At 36.1% G+C, this 19,723-nt stretch overlaps 2 pseudogenes; both read left to right on the top strand.

The window, feature by feature from the left end:
• The window catches only part of LOC132799877 (DNA-directed RNA polymerase subunit beta''-like), a 107,536-nt pseudogene extending 103,791 nt beyond the window's left edge, over positions 1-3,745 (top strand).
• Positions 3,746-3,930: 185 nt separating this feature from the next.
• Positions 3,931-4,539, top strand: LOC125419298 (small ribosomal subunit protein uS2c-like; annotated as a pseudogene).
• Positions 4,540-19,723: the final 15,184 nt, after the last annotated feature.

The raw sequence follows: 19,723 nt of genomic DNA, 5'->3' as shown, positions 1-19,723 counted from the left end.
GAAGAAAGTGGGGCTGAAACCGAGCAAGAGGAGGGTTGTAATGAAGATGAAACCGAACCTGTAGATACATCTAATGCCGAGTTAAGCTTGGTTTCAAGGAGAGTACTTGCTGTCTACAAAGATGAAGAGCAGATACAAAGAGAAAACATCTTCCACACTCGCTGCGAAATACAAGGTAAAATTTGTAGCATGATTATAGATAGTGGGAGTTGTACTAATGTGATAAGTAATCTTGTAGTTGATAAATTAGGCTTGAAAACAATTAAACATCCAGAACCTTATAGATTACAATGGCTGAATGATAGTGGTGAGATGAAAGTAAACAAACAAGCCAAAGTAAAATTTAATATAGGTAGATATGAGGATGTAGTTTTATGTGATATTGTAACTATGATTGCTGGACATATACTATTAGGTAGACCATGGCAATTTGATAAAGATGCTACTCATTTTGGTTGAGAAAATTGTATTGTTTTCAGGTTTAAAAGGAAGAAGATCAAGCTGGAACCATTATCTCCTAAAGAGGTTTACAAGGACCAATTACAAATGCAACAAAGGAGAGAAGCCGAAAAGCTCAAGGAAAAAGCAAGCATGGCACCAATGGCTTCACCATCCATTCAAGAAGGTAAGGTTGAGGTTGCTGACCAAGGTAAGGTTTCTAAGGTTCATATTGAGTGGAAAGACCAAGAAAAAGCCGAGAGAGAGGTGAGAAAAGAGAGCAAACCCGACAGCATAAAAAAACTGGAAATTTCCGCCAATGAGAGCCAAACCGAGGAAGGAAAAAGAAAAGAAAGAAAAGAGAGGAAAAACCAGAATTTTTATTTGAGTTTAGGGGATATTAATAAGGTTATTGAGTGTAAGAAACCTTTGCTGGTCATCATTTATAAAGAAAATTGTTTTAATGATCAAACTAACTTTGAAGAACTTGAATTGCCAAGTTCAATGATTTCTCTTTTGAAGGAATTTGGAGATGTCTTCCCAAATGAAATTCCAATTGGACTACCATCCAATCAGGAGGGAAAAGGTGAGCTTGCTGTCCGAGGTAAGTCTTCTAATACTCAGGTTGTGTGGAAAAATTTTATTAAAACCAAGAGTGAGAAATTTGGTCCAAAAGCCGAGAGTGAGGAAGGTGAGATGGTCGTGAGTAGGAAAGGAAAAGGAAGACAAGAATGGAAAAATATAAATTTTTATCTTAGCTTTGGTGATGTTAATAAAGTAATTATGAATAAGAAATCATTGCTGACCATGAACTTTAAAGATACTTATTTAAAGATGTCTTCATTGCATAGAACTTTATCTGCATTGTTGAGAGCTTTACTTAGTGGCAATTTGAAAATTTGGAAAATATTGTTTGCTAACTTTAAAAAGTGTAATTTTTACCATAATGAGCATGTATTTCTAGATTTTGTTGTAATAGTATTTGACCCAGGAGAATTGGTTTGGTTGCACTTACAAAAGGAAAGGTTTCCTAATCAAAGAAAGTCAAAGCTCATGCCGCCTATGGATGGACCTTTTCAAGTTTTGGAGCCCAATAACAAGAATGCCTACAAGCTTGATTTACTAGGTGAGTATAACATGAGTGCTGCATTTAATGTTGCTGATTTAACTCCTTTTGCTGCAGGTGATGATCTTGATTTGAGGACAAATCCTTTTCAAGAGGAGGGGAATGATGTGATTCCGCCCGAGCCCGCTCCACCGATAACCCGCTGGGGTGCTAACTCGACACGGATGAAGACTAGGCCAATCACAAGAGCTCAAATTAAGAGATTTAAGGACAAAATGGGAGTATTTATACAGGGGGTAATCCATCTCAACAGAGCTTGTCCATATTTGAAGATACAAAGCCTATTCTAAGCATCTAAGTGGTGGAAGCCGATACGGACCCGGGTGACGGTTTTGGTACATTTTTGGAGTCCGGGTTGTATGAATTGGAACCCCATCTTTATGGGTTCAATTCATATGGAGGATGAGTCATAGAAATCAGACAAAGCAGCTTCAAAGCCGACCAACAAGGTGGTTTGCGCACAAGGAGAAGGAAAGGCCGGATTTGCTGTATTCCTCGCGGGTTTTACTGTATTTTACTGTATTAACCTTTTCTCATACTTCCAAGCAAGGGCAACGTGGGGAACTTCACAATAAGCTTATTTGGCATCCTACAAAGCATATTGAAGCTGATTTGGAGCTCAATTTGGTCAAAGAATAGTCAAAGTCAAATTAGTCAAAAAGCTAGTATTATAGTTTCCTAATTTTATTCTACTTTTTGTTTTAGGAAACTACCTTTACTTTTTAGTTTTATTTATTTATTTTCTGGATAAATAAGTTTAGGAAAGTTTTTATTTTATTATTTTCATTGTAAATTAATTAATTCCTAAATTCAAAATAAAGGAATTAATTAATCCAAATTAGTTTAGGAATAGGAAAGTTTCTGCCAAGGTAGAATTCTTCTTTGTGTGGCCGGTTTTTCCTAGGGTTTTTAGGGTTTATTTTGTTTCTTTCAAAGCCTATTTAAAGACTTATTTTTCATTAATAAGTTAACTTTAAACTTTGATTTGATTGAGAAAATACTTGTGAGATTAATTATCTCTTTGTTCTTTGAGAACACCTAAAACACCATTAGAGAATTGGTTGTTTTAGCTTGACTTATCAATAGGTTTTCCATCCCCTATTGTGGCATCTACATTATACCAAGGTTTCTAACCACAGGTTGGTTAGGGGTTGAGGTCCATTCCATTAGAACTTGAACTTAATTAAAGATCCGGGCTAATATAATACGGGTTTAGGAGCAGGTCGTCCTAGGTTCGTATCACACCCCGTGATAGTGCACACTGCCAACCATGATCACGGTGACAACGTCTTCATTGGCATTTCTACAGCCCGGGCTTGGGCCACCATTGTAATTTGCATCAGTCTATGCCCTCAGTTGATCGGCAGACCGGCTCTCACTGTTTCGCATTCGAGTAAGGCGCATTATCGGCCCCCATTCGGTCCCCTCCCGACAATTTCAAGCACTCTTTGACTTTGTTTTCAAAGTCTTTTTCATCTTTCCCTCGCCCACATTTAGCCTTGGAACAAATTTACTGCCCTATTTAGGCTGCATTCCCAAACAATCCAACTCGCCGATAGCGCCTCATGGTCCGAAAGGGTCCAGGCACGACGGGGCTCTCACCCTCTCAGGTGACCCCTTCCAGGGGACTTGAGCCTGGTCCGCCGCTGACGATGCTTCTTCAGACTACAATTGAAACACCGAGGGTGCTCGTTACTAGGGGAGCACCGGCAGGCCACTGGGGTCTCTATAAGGCCAAGACAGCAATTCGTGCTTACAGCGAGGAGCCAAGGGTTGGATAACCACCGATTGCTGCGGTATTCATCACGAGGGACCTACATTTTGGCTAGCTGCGGACTGTGGCACATGTTTAAATACTAAAAGTTTCATATCCGAAGCGAGTTTTCAAGAAACCGCTCGCATTTTAGCAAAAGCTGCTCTACATGGTCATATCGATTGGTTGAAAGGTATAAAAGAGAATGTTGTTCTAGGGGGACGATACCCATTGGGATCAAATTTAAAAGATTAGTGCACTGTTCAAGGAAACAACACAACATTCCTTTGTAAATGAAAAAGAAGAATCTATTCGAGTGGGAAATGAAAGACATTTTGTTCGACCACAGAGAATTATTTGATTTTTGCATTTCAAAGAATTTACATGATATATCAGAACAATCGTCTCTAGGATTTAATGATTCTTAAAAGCAAAGTCATCCTTTTTTCTATTTGTGTTGTGGTAGTTTAATTTCGTAATAGAAATAAAGATAATAACAAATAGAAAGAAATGAATGGTTTGGATTATGCATCAATGGCCAATCTTCGATAGAAGAGAAGGTTTCGTTGGAACAATTATTTATTTCTATTTTAGGTTCTATTTTTTTTTCTTTATGACAAGAAGATATTGGAGCATCAAGTTGGAAGAGATGATGGGAGCAGGAGTTCATTTTGGTCATGGTACTAGGAAATGAAATCCTCATATTATAAATCTTACCAGAATTGCTTGGTTTTTGGCAGAAGCTTATGATTTAGTTTTTAATGCAGCAAGTAGGGGAAAACAATTCTTAATTGTTGGTACCAAAAATAAAATAGCAGATTCAGTAGCACAGGCTGCAATAAAGGGACGTAAGACTTCATAAATTCAGGGACTTTAGAACGGAATAAAAGATGGGGAGACTCAATCATCTTCCGAAAAGGGATGCGATTGTGTTGAAGAGACAATTATCTCCTTGCAAACCTATCTTGGTGGGATTAAATATATGACTAGATTGCTCGATATTGTACTAATTGTTTATTAACAAGAAGAATCTACAGCTCTTCGCGAATGTATGACTTTGGGCATTCCAATGATTTGTTTAATCGATACAAATTATGACCTAGATCTAGCAAATATTTCAATTATGACAAATGATGACACTATAGCTTAAATTCGATTAATTCTTAACAAATTAGTATTTGCTATTTGTGAGGGCCATTCTAGCTATATACAAAATTCTTGATGAATAATAAGATAAGTAAATTATTTTTGGAGCTCCATAAAATAGATTTATTGAATCGGTTACTATTTATGACTTACATAAAAGAGATAAAAATAACCGAGGATATTATGCGATTAGTAGGTATTCAAAATATCCAATGCAAGTATGCAAATCGAAAATGAGATGATTGAATCAAAATAATTCCTTTGAAAGTTCTATTTCTTTTAGAGGTTAATATGAATGTTTTATTATGTTCCATCAACACACTAAAAGAGTCATACGATCTATCCGGTGTGGAAGTAGGCTAACATTTCTATTGGCAAATTGGAAGTTTCCAAGTCTATGGCCAAGTACTTGTTATTTCTTGGGTTTTAATTGCTATCTTATTAGGTTCAACTATTATAGCTATTTGTAATCCACAAACCAATTCGACTGACAGTAAGAATTTCTTTGAATATGTCCTTGAATTCATTCAAGACATGAGCAAAACGCAGAATGGAGAAGAATATGGTCCCTGGGTTCCATTTATTAGGACTATGTTTTTACTTATTTTTGTTTTGAATTGGTCAAGGGCTCTTTTACCCTGGTAAATCATACAATTACCTCATGGGGAGTTAGCCACGCACATAAATGATATAAGTACTACTGTTGCTTTAGCTTTACTCACGTCAGTAGCATATTTCTATGTGGGCATTTCAAAAAAGGGATTAGGTTATTTCGGTAAATACATTTAACCAACCCCAATCCTTTTGCTTATTAACATCTTAGAAGATTTCACAAAACCCTTATTACTTAGTTTTTGACTTTTTGGAAATATATTAGCCGATGAATTAGTAGTTGTTGTTCTTGTTTCTTTAGTACCTTTAGTAGTTCCTATACCTGTCGTGTTCCTTGGATTATTTACAAGTGGCATTCAAGCTCTTATTTTTGCAACCTTAGTTGCGGCTTATATAGGTGAATCCATTGAAGGTCATCATTGATTAGTTTTTTAGCTTAGCCTAACGGCATGTTTACGTGTCTCAAAGTAATCCACTTAGACTTAGGGAGGAAAAATATACAAATAAGATCGAAATAAATATAAAGTATATACAAACTAGCGTAGTAGTAAAAAGAATATTATGATATTAAGTTAAGGAATTGTTAAAAAAAAAAAAAAAGGGAAAGAGATCTAAAAGATATTTTTACTCAAATTCCTATTTGGCCGATTTATACCACCCTCCAATGAATACTCCCTTTCTATTGATATTGTTTTGTTCATTCAATTCACCGATTGACCAAAAAAATTATTAAATAATAAATTACATGAACTTTGATCAACTCAATCCTGGTATTTCTATGCATTGATTATGTCTAACAAATTTGTTAGTTAGATTGATTGTACTCATAGGGGATAATGATAAATAAAAATAGAAGATAAGGGTTTACAAAAAGGATATTTATAAAAAAATGGGTTCGTTAGAGGAGGATGGGGGGGTCGAACTAGATGTATGTCATCTAATCGTTGTAAGACAATTCTTATGTATGTTTCGAAGAATGATTCTAGAATCCAACTGAATCTAAGATACGAATAGTTGGTTTATGTTATGGAGGAAAGAGATGTGTATGTGATATTTGATATTAACTAGGTATATATGAATTACAGATATATTTAATTTGCCTTACTATTATGTTATGAATTTCGATAGGGATTCCAATATAAGTCCTTCCATTTTGACTGTAATTTTTTTGAATATTGAATGAATTTAAATCACAAAAAGGAACAAATAATTCGAAGAATGGTTCGGAAAAAAAATAAAAAAGAACAAACTGGCCGAACAAAAGTCATACATATTAACAAAAATTACGTGGATAGGAAAATATCAAAGCAATTTTGTTACTTCAAGAATATTAATATTTCAATTCGTGGTTTTTAGTGACTTTGAATGGATAAATCTTAGTGATAGAATAAGTAAGCCATAATTCATTAGTTAATTATATCATTAACTATTTCTTTATTTTATTTTAAAATTTTTTTTTTGCGAGGAATTTACCATGAGTCCACTTCCGTTATTATTGCTGGATTGGCTGTCCGGCTTGCTTCTATTGGACCTGGGTTGGGCAAGGTACTGCCGCGGGCCAAGCTGTGAAAGGGATTGCCAGACAACCAGAAGTAGAGGGAAAAATACAAGGTACTTTATTGCTTAGTCTGGCTTTTATGGAAGCTTTAACAATTTATGGACTGGTTGTGGCATTAGTGCTTTTATTTTCGAATCCCTTTGTTTAATTCTAAAAGTGTTTTTGTTTTTCTTTTTTATTTCCTTGGATTTACTACTCTTGCTTTTTCAAATTATATTAAGATTTCACTCCTACAATTTCATATTCGTTGTGACAACAACCCCCTGGAAAAACTGATTTAAGGATGAGGAATTAATTAGTTGATTAACTCACTTTCTTCTCTTAGTCTAATGGGACATTTTTTAGGAAGTATTACAAAAAATGATAAATTTTATTTCGCAGCTGAAAGAAGACCTTGTACCTAATTCGAATAAGTATCATTCTTATTGGAAATTTCCACTTATTGGAAATTTCCTATTGAAAAAAAAAAAAACCATTTACATCTATAAATCAATATATACATATATTTTGACTTTTACCCTATTCCTATTAAATTTAGAAAAATAATAGAATAAAAAAATATAGATAATTAGTCTATCTATAAGAATAAGAAAGAGGAGATCATATGAAAAATGTAACCGATTCTTTCCTTTCCTTGGGTCATTGGCCATTTGCTGAAAGTTTTGGGTTTAATACCGATATTTTAGCAACAAATCTAATAAATCTAAGTGTAATCTTTGGTGTATTGATTTTTTTTTGGAAAGGGAGTGTGTGCGCGTTGTTTGTTTCAAGAATAGGTTGGATCCAACCAACTGCACTTTTTTTTGTTATAACTCAAAAAGGTGCACGATTCCACGAATTACTTCTGAATAAATTAAGAAATCATATTTAAGAACCACAACATTTCGTGATTCATTGGCAAATCTGCTTTAATTCTCTATCAACCAATAATGTGGGATTGTTAATAGGGTTAAAGCTAAATCATTTGAAGTCCAAATGCAGCGTGGTACTTTTTCTACTACTATGTTAATATAGAATATGTTAATCCATAAATGGTTTCAAAGTGTTGGAATTTTTTTTCCAATATAAAACACTCATGTCGATAAAAAAATGATTTGAACCCGTTATTTGTATTTGATTTTTAAAAATTAGAAAAATGGATATTTCACCCAATTTTTTTTTATCTTTTTTATCCAATGCTGAATCGATGACTTGTGTACAAAGTAAAAATAATTATTTGGATTTGAAAAAAAAAAAAACAACCAACTCTGCTAACAATTCTTTGTTTGGTCAGAACAATCCTCCGAACATTATGTTCTTGGATTAATGATCAGTTTCTATACTTTCACAAATATGAATAAAGAAAAGAGAATAGGCTCATTACCTGAATGCTTAAAATGGGTATTGATCTTCAGGTATTGTCAAGCCTTTTTGAGAATTAATTACTCCCTATATAAAAGCATCCAGGTTGTCCTTAAATCTTTTAGTTTGAGCCCTAGTGATCGGCCCGATCTTTATTTGTATCGAGTCAGCACCCCAGCGGATTGTTGGTTGTGTAGGTACAGGCAGATTCTCATCATTCCCCTCCTCTTGAAGAGGATTTGCCCTCATATCTAAATTATCACCTGCAGCAAAAGGAAATATGCCAGCAACAATAAATGTAGCACTCAAATTATACTCACCTTGCAAATCAAGTTTGCAAGCATTTTCATTGATCCATTCCAAGACGTGAAAAAGTCCATCCCTTCGTGGCATAAGCTTTGACTTTTGTTGTTGTGAGAGCCTCTCATTTCTTAAGTGCAACCAAACCCAATGTCCTAGGTCAAACACTATCATAATAAATCCTAAAAATACCAGCTCATTTCGACAAAAGTCACTCATTTTAAAGTTAGCGAATAATCCCTCCCAAATTTTCAAATTTCAACGAAATAAAGCATTCAACAATCTAAATAAAGTTCTATACAAGAAAAACATCTTTAAATAAGCATCTTTATAAATCATAAACAGCAATGATGTCATACTCAAAATTTCTTTATTAACATCACCAAAACTAAGATAAATTTTTTTATTTTTTCTCTCTTTCCTTTCTTCCTCTCGAATCGTCCCTCACTCTCGATTTTTTCCTGCTTTCTTGTACTCTCGGGTTTCTCTTCCTCTCTCACTCCACTCTTGGATTTTTCACATCTTTTATCACTCTTGCCTTCTCTCTTTCTTTCCCCTTAGGTTTAGGTTTGGAACACTTACCTTGGACAGCAAACTTTGACCTACCTTATTGGATGGATTGTGAAGTTGTGGATGCCATGCTTGATTTCTCGTTGATCTTTTCGGCCTCCCTCTTTTGTTGTATTTGTAGTTGATCTCTGTACACCTCCTTAGGAGTTAATGGTTCCAGCTTGACTTTTTAACTTCTAAGTCTAAAAACAATACAATTCTCTCGGCCATAATGAATAGCATCTTTATCAAATTGTCATGCCCTAACTAATAGAATATGTCCGGCATACATTTGCACAGCATCACACAAAACAACATCCACATATTTATCTATGCTGAATTTTACTTTGGCTTGTCTATTTACTTTCATTTCACCACTATTATTAAGCCATTGTAATCTATAAGGTTCGGAATGTTTAATTATTGCTAAGCCTAATTTATCAACCACACTGTTAATTATATTTGTACAACTTCCACTATCATTTATCGTAGTACAAATGTTACCTTGGATTTCACATCGGGTGTGGAAGATGTTTTCCCTTTGAACTTGATCCTCATCCTCGTAAATAGCTAACACTCTCCTTGAAACCAAATTTAATTCGGCATTGGATGCATGTAGGGTCCCTGCTTCTTCCTCGAAGTCTTCCTTTCCTTCTTCGGTTTCATCTCCACTTTCCCTCACTTTCCAATTCTAACTCACCATTACCCTTTAACATCATGATTCTTCTATTGGGGCATTGGCTAGTGATGTGTCCTCGTCCTTGGCACTTTAAACAAACAATTTCATAAGATCTTGAGGTTTAGGATCAGATTTTACCTCAATATTTGGTGCTTGGACAGATTCGACTTTTACATCCTTCCCTGGCCGATTGGAGCTCTCTCCCCCTAGCTTCAATTTTTATCTTGCTTCAAAATTTGGATTGCTTCTCCAAGCACTTGGATTTGATCTTCCGTTGTTTGAAACACCCCTAAACCATGAGCCTACACCCTTCCTTTTAAATGCTCAAATTTAATAGCCATGTGCAACATCTCCACCAATTATATATATTGTTGTAATTCTAGTTCATTGCCTATCTCACGATTCAAACCACCTAAAAACCTTGGCATGATTGCTTCTCTATCTTCATTCATGCTTAACCTCATCATTAGCATCTCCATCTCGTTTTAATATGGTAAAACTAGGAAAACTTAATTTAAATAAGAATGAGTTCTTTTTTTATTATTATTTTTTATATGCAGAATGTGTATGATGATAGATGCAACCTTAAACTAACCCTAAAATTGTAGATCAACACAAAACAAATAAAGAAAACAAAGATAGATCAAACCTGAACATAATTCGGCTCTGATACCAAATGATACGAACCTAAGACGACTTTCATCTAAACCCGTATTATATTAGCCCGGATCTAATTATGTTCAAGTTCAAATGGACATCTTAACCCCTAACAAACCTATGATTAGAAACCTTGGTATAATGAAGATGCCACAATAGGTGATCGATCTCCTATTGATAAGTCACACTAAAACACTAATTCCCTAATGATCTTTTAGGTGTTCAAAGAGAACAAAGAGAATTCAACCTCACAAATAATTTTCTGTATGAATAAATCCTAAACCCTAAACCCTAACCCAAAACCTTAAACCCTAAACCCTAAACCCTGAATCCTGAACCCTGAACCCTGAACCCCAAACCCCAAACCCCAAACCCTAAACCCCTAAAAACCCTAAACCCTAAACCCTAAAGCTTAACTCGAGCTTGTGATCTTTCTCTAAAAAGTAACTTTAGCACTATTTCACATTTTCAACTACAGAGGGCAGTTTATGACCTTCCAATTTTCCAATGAAACTGGGGACCAAAAGGCCATGAGAGATAGCAAAAGGATGCATCCATTTCTAGGCTAATTCAGTGTCTTATGGTTGCTATCTATGAGGTAGTTATACATGCCCTTTGGCGAATCTGTTGGGTTTTTTAAAAGGACTCAATCAAAGGGCATAAATAAATGAAGGGAAAGCCAGCTATTTTTCAGAGGTTGGGTTTTGAGATGAGAGCAGGATACACACATGTCGAAGAAATCCATTGTCTAGAGATAGTGACGTGATCTCAAAGAGTTTTCTATTTTCATATTTATACATATAGTTTTTCGAATCAAATCAAACTATATGCCTTTCTCATTTGTTGCCACTCAAAAACAGTAGGTCTTAGCTCTGCACATTCCTAGAAATTTCACGAAATTTGGATTTGGCCGAAAAAGAAGCAACGCTATGGATACCATTAGCGATCACCATCGATAAATAAGAATCTTTCTAAATCACTTTAGGTCAGTAGGGCCTTCAAGCATCCAAAATACAATGAGGTTGTAAATGACATAGCGTTCCTGATAGAAAATGATGACTTCTTCAGAAAAACCAAGTTATTCAAGTTCTTTTTGCCAAAGAAGTCCCACTCCGATGGCCTGACGAGTCATCTATCTAAAAGGACCGTCGATGTAGTGCGCCCTCCTTGAATTATTTGGTACTTGATGTGATTCTACCCGTGCCCACACATCCATCCATCTCTCAGAGGACATCCATACCTCGGAGGGCATCCATACGTCGGAGGACATCCACACCTCGGGGAGCATTTTACCTCGGACAACATCAGTCCATCTATGTCTCGGACAACACTGGTGTCATCCATGTCTCGGACAACACCAGTTCCTTTGGACATCAACAGCACATTCATACCTCGGACAACATTCCACCTCGGCTATCAACTATCTCGGACATCCGACTTTTGTTCAACTATTTCGGGCATCTTACTCTTGTCCAACTATCTCGAACATCTGACTCTTGGACAACATCAACTATCTCGGCCAGTTGACACTATATAGTTCGGACATAAGCTAACTCGGATGAAAAGCATGTTCGGACACAAGCTAACTTGGATGGAAGACAAGCCCGGTCATGAGTTAGCTTGGTTGAAGACATAATTCAGCCTAGATGTCAAAGTCAACTCGTTACCTAATTTGCGATTGACTTTCTTTTTTTTGGGTTTTTATTTGTTTATTTGCTGGACAAATAAATTTAGGAAAGTTTTTATTTTATTATTTTGTTTGTAAATTAATTAATTCCTAATTGAAAATAAGGGAATTAATTAATTAGATTAGGAAAAGGAAAGATTCAGTCAAGCTAGAACTCTTCATTGTGTGGCCGGTTTGTCCTAGGGTTTTTAGGGTTTATTTTGTTTTTTTCAAAGCCTATTTAAAGGCTTATTTTTCAATAAGAATACAACTTTGATTTGATACGGAAAATACTTGTGAGATTAATTATCTCTTTGTTCTTTGAGAACACCTAAAACACCATTAGAGAATTGGTTGTTTTAGCTTAACTTATCAATAGGTTTTCCATCCCCTATTGTGGCGTCTACATTATACCAAGGTTTTTAACCACAGGTTGGTTAGGGGTTGAGGCCAATTCCATTAGAACTTGAACTTAATTAAGATCCGGGCTAATATAATATGGGTTTAGGAGCAGGTCGTCCTAGGTTCGTATCATTTGGTATCAGAGCTAAATTTTGTTCAGGTTTGATCTATCTTTATTTGCTTTATTGTTTCTGTGTTATTCTGCAATTTTAGCATTAGGTTAAGGTTGCATCCATCCCATACACGTTCTGCATCTTTAAAAAAAAAAAAAAATTTCATTCCTAGTTGAATTAGGATTTCCTAGTTTTATCATATTTTTGTTTGCTAGTTTGTTGGTTGTTTTTCATCATTGTTCTTGTTAATTTGGGTTTTTGTTGATTTTTCTTTGTTGTTTTAGTCTTAAATATTTGCATTCATATATTAAAAAAAAAAAAAAAGAGTTTGCGGCAACATTAAAAAAAAATAAAATAAAATAAATTGCACATTTGTGTTTATTTGAAGGTCACGGGTTTGGTGTTTGTTTTGGAGTTGGAATTGCAATTTTGGTAATTATTCTTGCTACTGCAGTTGTTTATGTTCTGCGAGTGAAAAAGAAAAAAAAGAGGTGAAGCCGAATAATAAAAAAAATAAAAAAATATTTCGGTTTGTTGGAGTTTGATTTGTTTGCTGGAAATTTGTTGAAGCTGCTGGTTTTTTTTTTATTATTATTTATTCAATATTTGAGCTTCTAGGGAATTATTTTTGCTGCTGGATATTTGGATTTTGGGTGCTTAAATTATTTGGATTAAAATTAGTTAAAGGATTTGATACAAAAACTTGAATTACGAAGAACAACAACCAACAACTATTCTATATTTTTGTTCTCTTTGATTCTTGTTCGTATTTGAATTTCTTTTTCTGGAATTTTATTCTTGAACTCATAATCTACTACCATCTGGTGCAGTTTTCAAAAATTCCAACGTTTTCCCATTATTGTGTGTTTTCTTGTCTAGAAAGAAAAACAATTAGGATTTGTTGGATTCTTTTGGTATTGCCTACTTTTTGCTTACTGTTTGTTGATAAGTTTAATTAAAACGTACTAGTGATCTAATTACTGTTTTGTGGGTGTTTTAATTAGAACTTTGAGATAACTCATTGAGTGGAAAATGGCAAGAGTGTGTGAGCTTAAAAGAGGGAAAAAGCCGAAACAAGTGTGCAAACACGAGTGTCGAGTCCTCATTTGAGTGAAACATGCAAGGGAGTGAAAATGTAAGGTCCTATTTTATTTCTATTGCATTATTATACTAACATGACAGAATCGAGAATGAGGAGAGGAGAGCCACCCTTGAGGATCAATGAGGAGGAGTCCGTAGCATTCCATGGCGATGGCCGAGCTACCGGGAGTGGAGACCAAGTGGACATGAGAGCTGTTTTGGAGTCAATACAATGGGTTAGTGCTCAAGTTGAGCATGTGAATCAAAGAGTGGGAAGACTAGAAGCCTCACAAGGAATTCCGAATACAATAAATAGGCAAGGATTACATGGGGGATGAGGCCGAGGACGAGGAGGTCGCGAGAGACCGAGAGAGGAATTTGATGAGGAGCCATTTGGTGGAGACTTTGAGGAAGGTATGGACGAAACTTTTGCTGCCCAAGATAGAGCTGGCTGTGGAAGATATAGGAGGGAAGATACAGATGATGATTTGGGAAATATCAAGGTTAACATCCCACCTTTTATGGGTAAACGTGATCCCGAAGCTTATTTGGAATGGGAAGAAAAAATGGAGATGATTTTTTACTACCACAACTATTCGTAAGGTAAGAAGGTCACATTGGCAGCAATGGCGTTTGGACATTATGCACTCCAATGGTGGACCAATGAGAAAAATACTCAAAGGATAGTTGGTGATGATTTAATCTCGACATGGCGTCAAATGAAAGGAGCCATGAGGAAATGGTTTGTGCCACCCATTACCATAGGTTGCTGCATCAAAGGCTTCAATCTTTATCTCAAGGAACTAGGTCTGTGGAGGATTATTACAAAGAGAAGGAGATGCTCATGATGATGTTGAGCATGAGGGAGGATAAGGAGGCAACAATGGCAAGATTTCTTGGAGGGTTAAATCGTGACATTGCCAACTAGCTTGAATCACAACAATAGTTGGAATTGGAGGAGATGTTGCATGTAGCAATTAAGCTTGAGAACCAATTCAAGATGAGGGGTGTTAGCACACGGTTTGGAGGAGTTTCTAGCAGTAGAAGGACAAGTTCAAGTGGCGTGAAAAACAATTCCACTTATGAAAGCAAGCTGAAGTCGAAACTTGGTGAAGAAGCTACCAACCGGCCGAGAAGAGAATTTAAACCCAAATTTGCCCAAGCCATTAAAGGTACGGTAAAATCTGAACCTAAGCCTCACAATTCAAGAGAATTTATTTGTTTAAAGTGCCAAGGTAGAGGACATATAGCTAGCCAATGCCCGAATAGAAGGATAATGGTAATTAGGGGTAATGGAGAGGTGGAATCCGAAAGTGAGGCTAGTGAGGCTGAAATTGAACAAGAAGATGAAGGACTTGACGATGAGGCCGAACCATTAAATACATCAAATGTTGAGCTAAATTTGGTCTCAAGGAGGGTACTTCCTGTTTACAAGGAGGGTACTTGCTGTTTACGAGGATGAGGATCAAGTTCAAAGGAAAAACATCTTCCACACCTGATGTGAAATCCAAGGTAAGTTTTGTAGTATGATAAGTGATAGTGGAAGTTTTACAAATATAATTAGTAACATTGTGGTTGATAAATTAGGCTTAGCAATAATTAAACATCCCGAACCTTATAGATTATAATGGCTTAATAATAGTGGTGAGATGAAAGTAAATAGACAAGACAAAGTAAATTTCAGCATAGATAAATATGTGGATGTTTGTCATGTTATGCCAATGCATACCAGCCATATTCTATTAGATAGGCCATGGCAATTTGATAAAGATGCTATTCATTATGGTCGAGAGAATTGTATTGTTTTTAGATTTAAAAGTAGAAAGGTCAAGCTGGAACCATTAACCCCCAAGGAGGTGTATAGAGATCAACTACAAATACAACAAAAGAGGGGGGCTGAAAGGATCAAGGAGAAATCAAGCATGGCACCCACAACTTCACAATCCATCCAAGAATGTGGGTCAGAGTTTGCTGTCCAAGGTAAGTGTTCCAAACCTAAAATTGAGGGGAAAGAAAGAGAAAAGGCGAGAGTGATAAAAGACATGAAAAATCCAAGAGTGGAGTAAGAGAGGAAGAGAAACCCGAGAATGCAAGAAAGCAGGAAAAATCCGAGAGTGAGGGACAATCCGAGAGGAAAAAAGGAAAAGAAAGAAAAGGGAGAAAAAAATAAGAAAAATTTATCTTAGTTTTGGTGATGTTAATAAAGAAATTTTGAGTATGACACCATTGCTGTTTATGATTTATAAAGATGCTTATGTAACATCCCACATCGGTTGGAAAGGGGAACGAAGCATGGCTTATAAGCATGTGGATACCTTTCCCTTCAAGAGGCCTTTTCCTGTGACCCACCATTGTACTGGGGTCGGGAAGAACAAAACTGTGCGAGTCGGGCCCAAAGCGGACAATATCTTGATGCGGGTGGTCTGGGCTATTACAGTGGTATCAGAGCCGGACCTGGATCGATGTGCCAGCGAGGACACTGGGCCCTAAGAAGGGTGGATTGTAACATCCCACATCCGTTGGAAAGGGGAACGAAGCATGGCTTATAAGCGTGTGGATACCTTTCCCTTTAAGAGGCATTTTCCTGTGACCCACCATTGTACTGGGGTCGGGAAGAGCAAAACCGTGCAGGCTGGGCCCAAAGCGGATAATATCTTGATGCGGGTGGTTTGGGCTGTTACATTGTGACATCCCACATCGGTTAGAAAGGGGAACGAAGCATGGCTTATAAGCGTGTGGATACATTTCCCTTCAAGAGGCCTTTTCCTGTGATCCACCGTTGTACTGGGGTCGGGAAGAGCAAAACCGTGCGGGCCGGGCCCAAAGCGGACAATATCTTGATGCGGGTGGTCTGGGCTGTTACACTTATGTAAAGATGTTTTTGTTGTATAGAGCTTTATCTTGATTATTGAAAGCTTTACTTAGTGGAAATTTGAAAATTTGGGAAGGATTATTCACTAACTTTAAAATATGTGATTTTTGTCGAAATCAGCTGGTATTTTTAGGATTTGTTATGATAGTGTTTGATCTACGAGATTGGGTTTGATTGCACATAAGAAATGAGAGGTTCCCATAACAACAAAAGTCAAAGCTTATGCCACGAGGGGATGAACTTTTTCACGTCTTGGAACGGATCAATAAAAATGCTTATAAACTTAATTTGCAAGGTAAGTATAATTTGAATGCTACATTTATTGTTCCTGGCATATTTTCTTTTGCTGCAGGTGATAATTTAGATTTGAGGGTAACTTTTCTTCAAGATGAGGGGAATTATGAGAATCTACCTATGCCCGCACAACAGACAATTCGCTAGGGTGCTGGCCCGATACAGATGAAGATTGGGCTGATCACTAGGGCTTAAACTAAGAAATTTAAGCACAACTTGGATGCTTTTATATAGGGAGTAATTAGTTCTCAAAAGGGCTTGATGGTACCTGAAGATACAAGACCCGTTTTAAGCATTTAACTGGTGGAGACCGATACGAACCCAGATAGCTGTTTCGTGCAAATTTGGACTTCGAGCAGCATGGAATGGTTCCAAAACTTCATTAACTCGGTGAATAACAGTAAGAGGACATGTAATCTAGCCAAGGAAGAATCAAAAGCATCTAAAAAGGACTTGTATGGAGAGCATCTCAATTTGGCCGAAAATGTGTTGTTTAGCCACTGACTTTGACTTTTCTTCTTCTTTGACTTATTCCAATCAAGGGGCAATGTGTGGGAATCATTATTAATCATATTTTGCATCTTAAATAGCATATGGAAGCTGATTTGGAGCCCAAACAAGCTGGAGATTCGTCAAAGATACCTTAGTAGTCAAACTAGTCAACTAGTTTCCTAATTTGATTTTGACTTTTTGTTTTAGGAAATTAGTCTTTTATTTGGTTTCTATTTATTTATTTGCTGGAAAAATCAACTAAGGAAAATTATTATTTTATTATTTTCATTGTAAATTAATTAATTTCTAATTCAAAAATAAAGGAATTAATCCATCCAAATTAGATTAGGAAATGGGTGAATTTCGGCCAAGGTAGGTTTCCTATTATTTGGTGGCTGGTTTTACCTAGTTAATTAGGGTTCTATTTTGTAACTTTTGAGCTTATTTAAGGGCTTGTTTTATCAATAATAATCAGTACATTATTCATGCAAAAAATTATTTGTGAGGTTGAATTCTCTATGTTCTCTTTGAACACTTAAAACACCGTTAGTGAATGAGTGTTTTAGTTTGACTTATCAATCGGATATCCACCACCTATTGTGGTGTCTTCATTATACCAAGATTTCTAATCACAGGTTGGTTAGGGGTTAAGGTGACCATTAGAACTTGAACATAATTAGATCCGGGCTAATATAATATGGGTTTAGGCATAGGTTGTCCTTTGTTTGTATCAGAAGGGATTCGCCGCGACCACTTTTCAATGAAGTAGGCTAGATGAAAGGAATTGACTACAATTATAAATCCTTTTTTCTTACTTGTTTGGAATTGGGGGATGATGTTGACATCAGAAAATATAGACTCGAATCTCATTCGGACTATTGAAATGAAGCAAAGGCTGGGGTATTGTGACACCAACTTACCACTCACTTCTTTTAAATGAGTGTGCTTGTAAATGATTCCATTGCTTGCAGTAATAGTGGAGCAATCTAATACGAACCTAGGACGACTTGCTCCTAAACGCGTATTATATTAGCCCGGATCTTAATTAAGTTCAAGTTCTAACGGAATGGACCTCAACCCCTAACCAACCTATGGTTAGAAACCTTGGTATAACGTAGATGACACAATAGGGGATGGAAAACCTATTGATAAGTCAAGCTAAAACAACCAATTCTCTAATGGTGTTTTAGGTGTTCTCAAAGAACAAAGAGATAATTAATCTCACAAGTATTTTCTTAATCAAATCAAAGTTGTATTCTTATTGAAAAATAAGCCTTTAAATAGGCTACAAAGCCACGAAATAAAACCCTAAAAATAAAGAAAACCAGCCACCACACATAAAGAAACCTAGTTGGCCGAAACTATACTTCCTTTCCTAATCTAAGTTTGATTAAGTAATTCCTTTATATTAAATTAGGAATTAATTAATTTACAATGGAAAGAATAAAATAAAAACCTTCCTAAAGTTATTTTTCCAGAAAATAAATAAATAAAAGCCAAAAAGTAATGATAGTTTCCTAAAACAAAAAGTAAAAACAAATTAGGAAACTAAAAATGCTAGCCTTTTGATCAAGTTGACTTTGATCAATCGTTGACCTCTTTGAGCTTCAAATCAGCTTCTAGATTCTTTTTGGATGCCAAATAAGCTGAATATGAAGTCCCACACGTTGCCGATGCTTGGAAAAATAAGAAAAAGCTAATACAGTAAAATACAGTAAAGCCAGCAAGCAATACAGCAAATTCGGCCAAATTGTTGATGCTGTCCATACAAGCCCTATTTGATTGCATTTGAGGCTGTTTTAACTTGATTCCATTACCTATTAGGCATATGTATTGAACCCATAAAGCATTGGAACCATTTCATGCTTCCCGGACTCCAAAAATGTACCAAAACCGTCACCCGGGGTCCGTATCGGCTTCCACCTCTTGGATGCTTAGAATAGGCTTTGTATCTTCAAGTATGGACAAGATCTATTGAGACTGATTACCCCCTGTATAAATACTCCCAGGTTGTCCTTAAATTTCTTAATTTGAGCTCTTGTGATTGGCCTAGTCTTCATCCGTGTCGAGTCAGCACCCCAGCGGGTTATCGGTGGAGCAGGCTCGGGCGGAATCACATCATTCCCCTCCTCTTGAAAAGGATTTGCCCTTAAATCAAGATCATCACCTGCAGCAAAGGAGTTAAATCAGCAACATTAAATGCAGCACTCATGTTATACTCACTCGGTACAGCGAGCTTGCAGGCATTCTTGTTATTCGGCTCCAAAACTTGAAAAGGTTCATCCATAGGCGACATGAGCTTTGACTTTCTTTGATTAGGAAACCTTTCCTTTCGTAAGTGCAACCAAACCAATTCTCCTGGGTCAAACACTATTACAAAAAAATCTAGAAATACATGCTCATTATGGTAAAAATTACACTTTTTAAAGTTAGCAAACAATATTTTCCAAATTTTTAAATTGCCACTAAGTAAAGCTCTCAATAATGCAGATAAAGTTCTATGCAATAAAGACATCTTTAAATAAGTATCTTTAAAATTCATGGTCAGTAATGATTTCTTATTCATAATTACTTTATTAACATCACCAAAGCTAAGATAAAAATTTATATTTTTCCTTTCTTGTCTTGCTTTTCCTTTCTCACTC

Source organism: Ziziphus jujuba, chromosome 11, assembly GCF_031755915.1.
Source record: "Ziziphus jujuba cultivar Dongzao chromosome 11, ASM3175591v1".
NCBI classification, from domain to species: domain Eukaryota; kingdom Viridiplantae; phylum Streptophyta; class Magnoliopsida; order Rosales; family Rhamnaceae; genus Ziziphus; species Ziziphus jujuba.
Note: the sequence above shows the minus strand (reverse complement) of the source record. Positions and strands in the feature narration are given on the sequence as shown.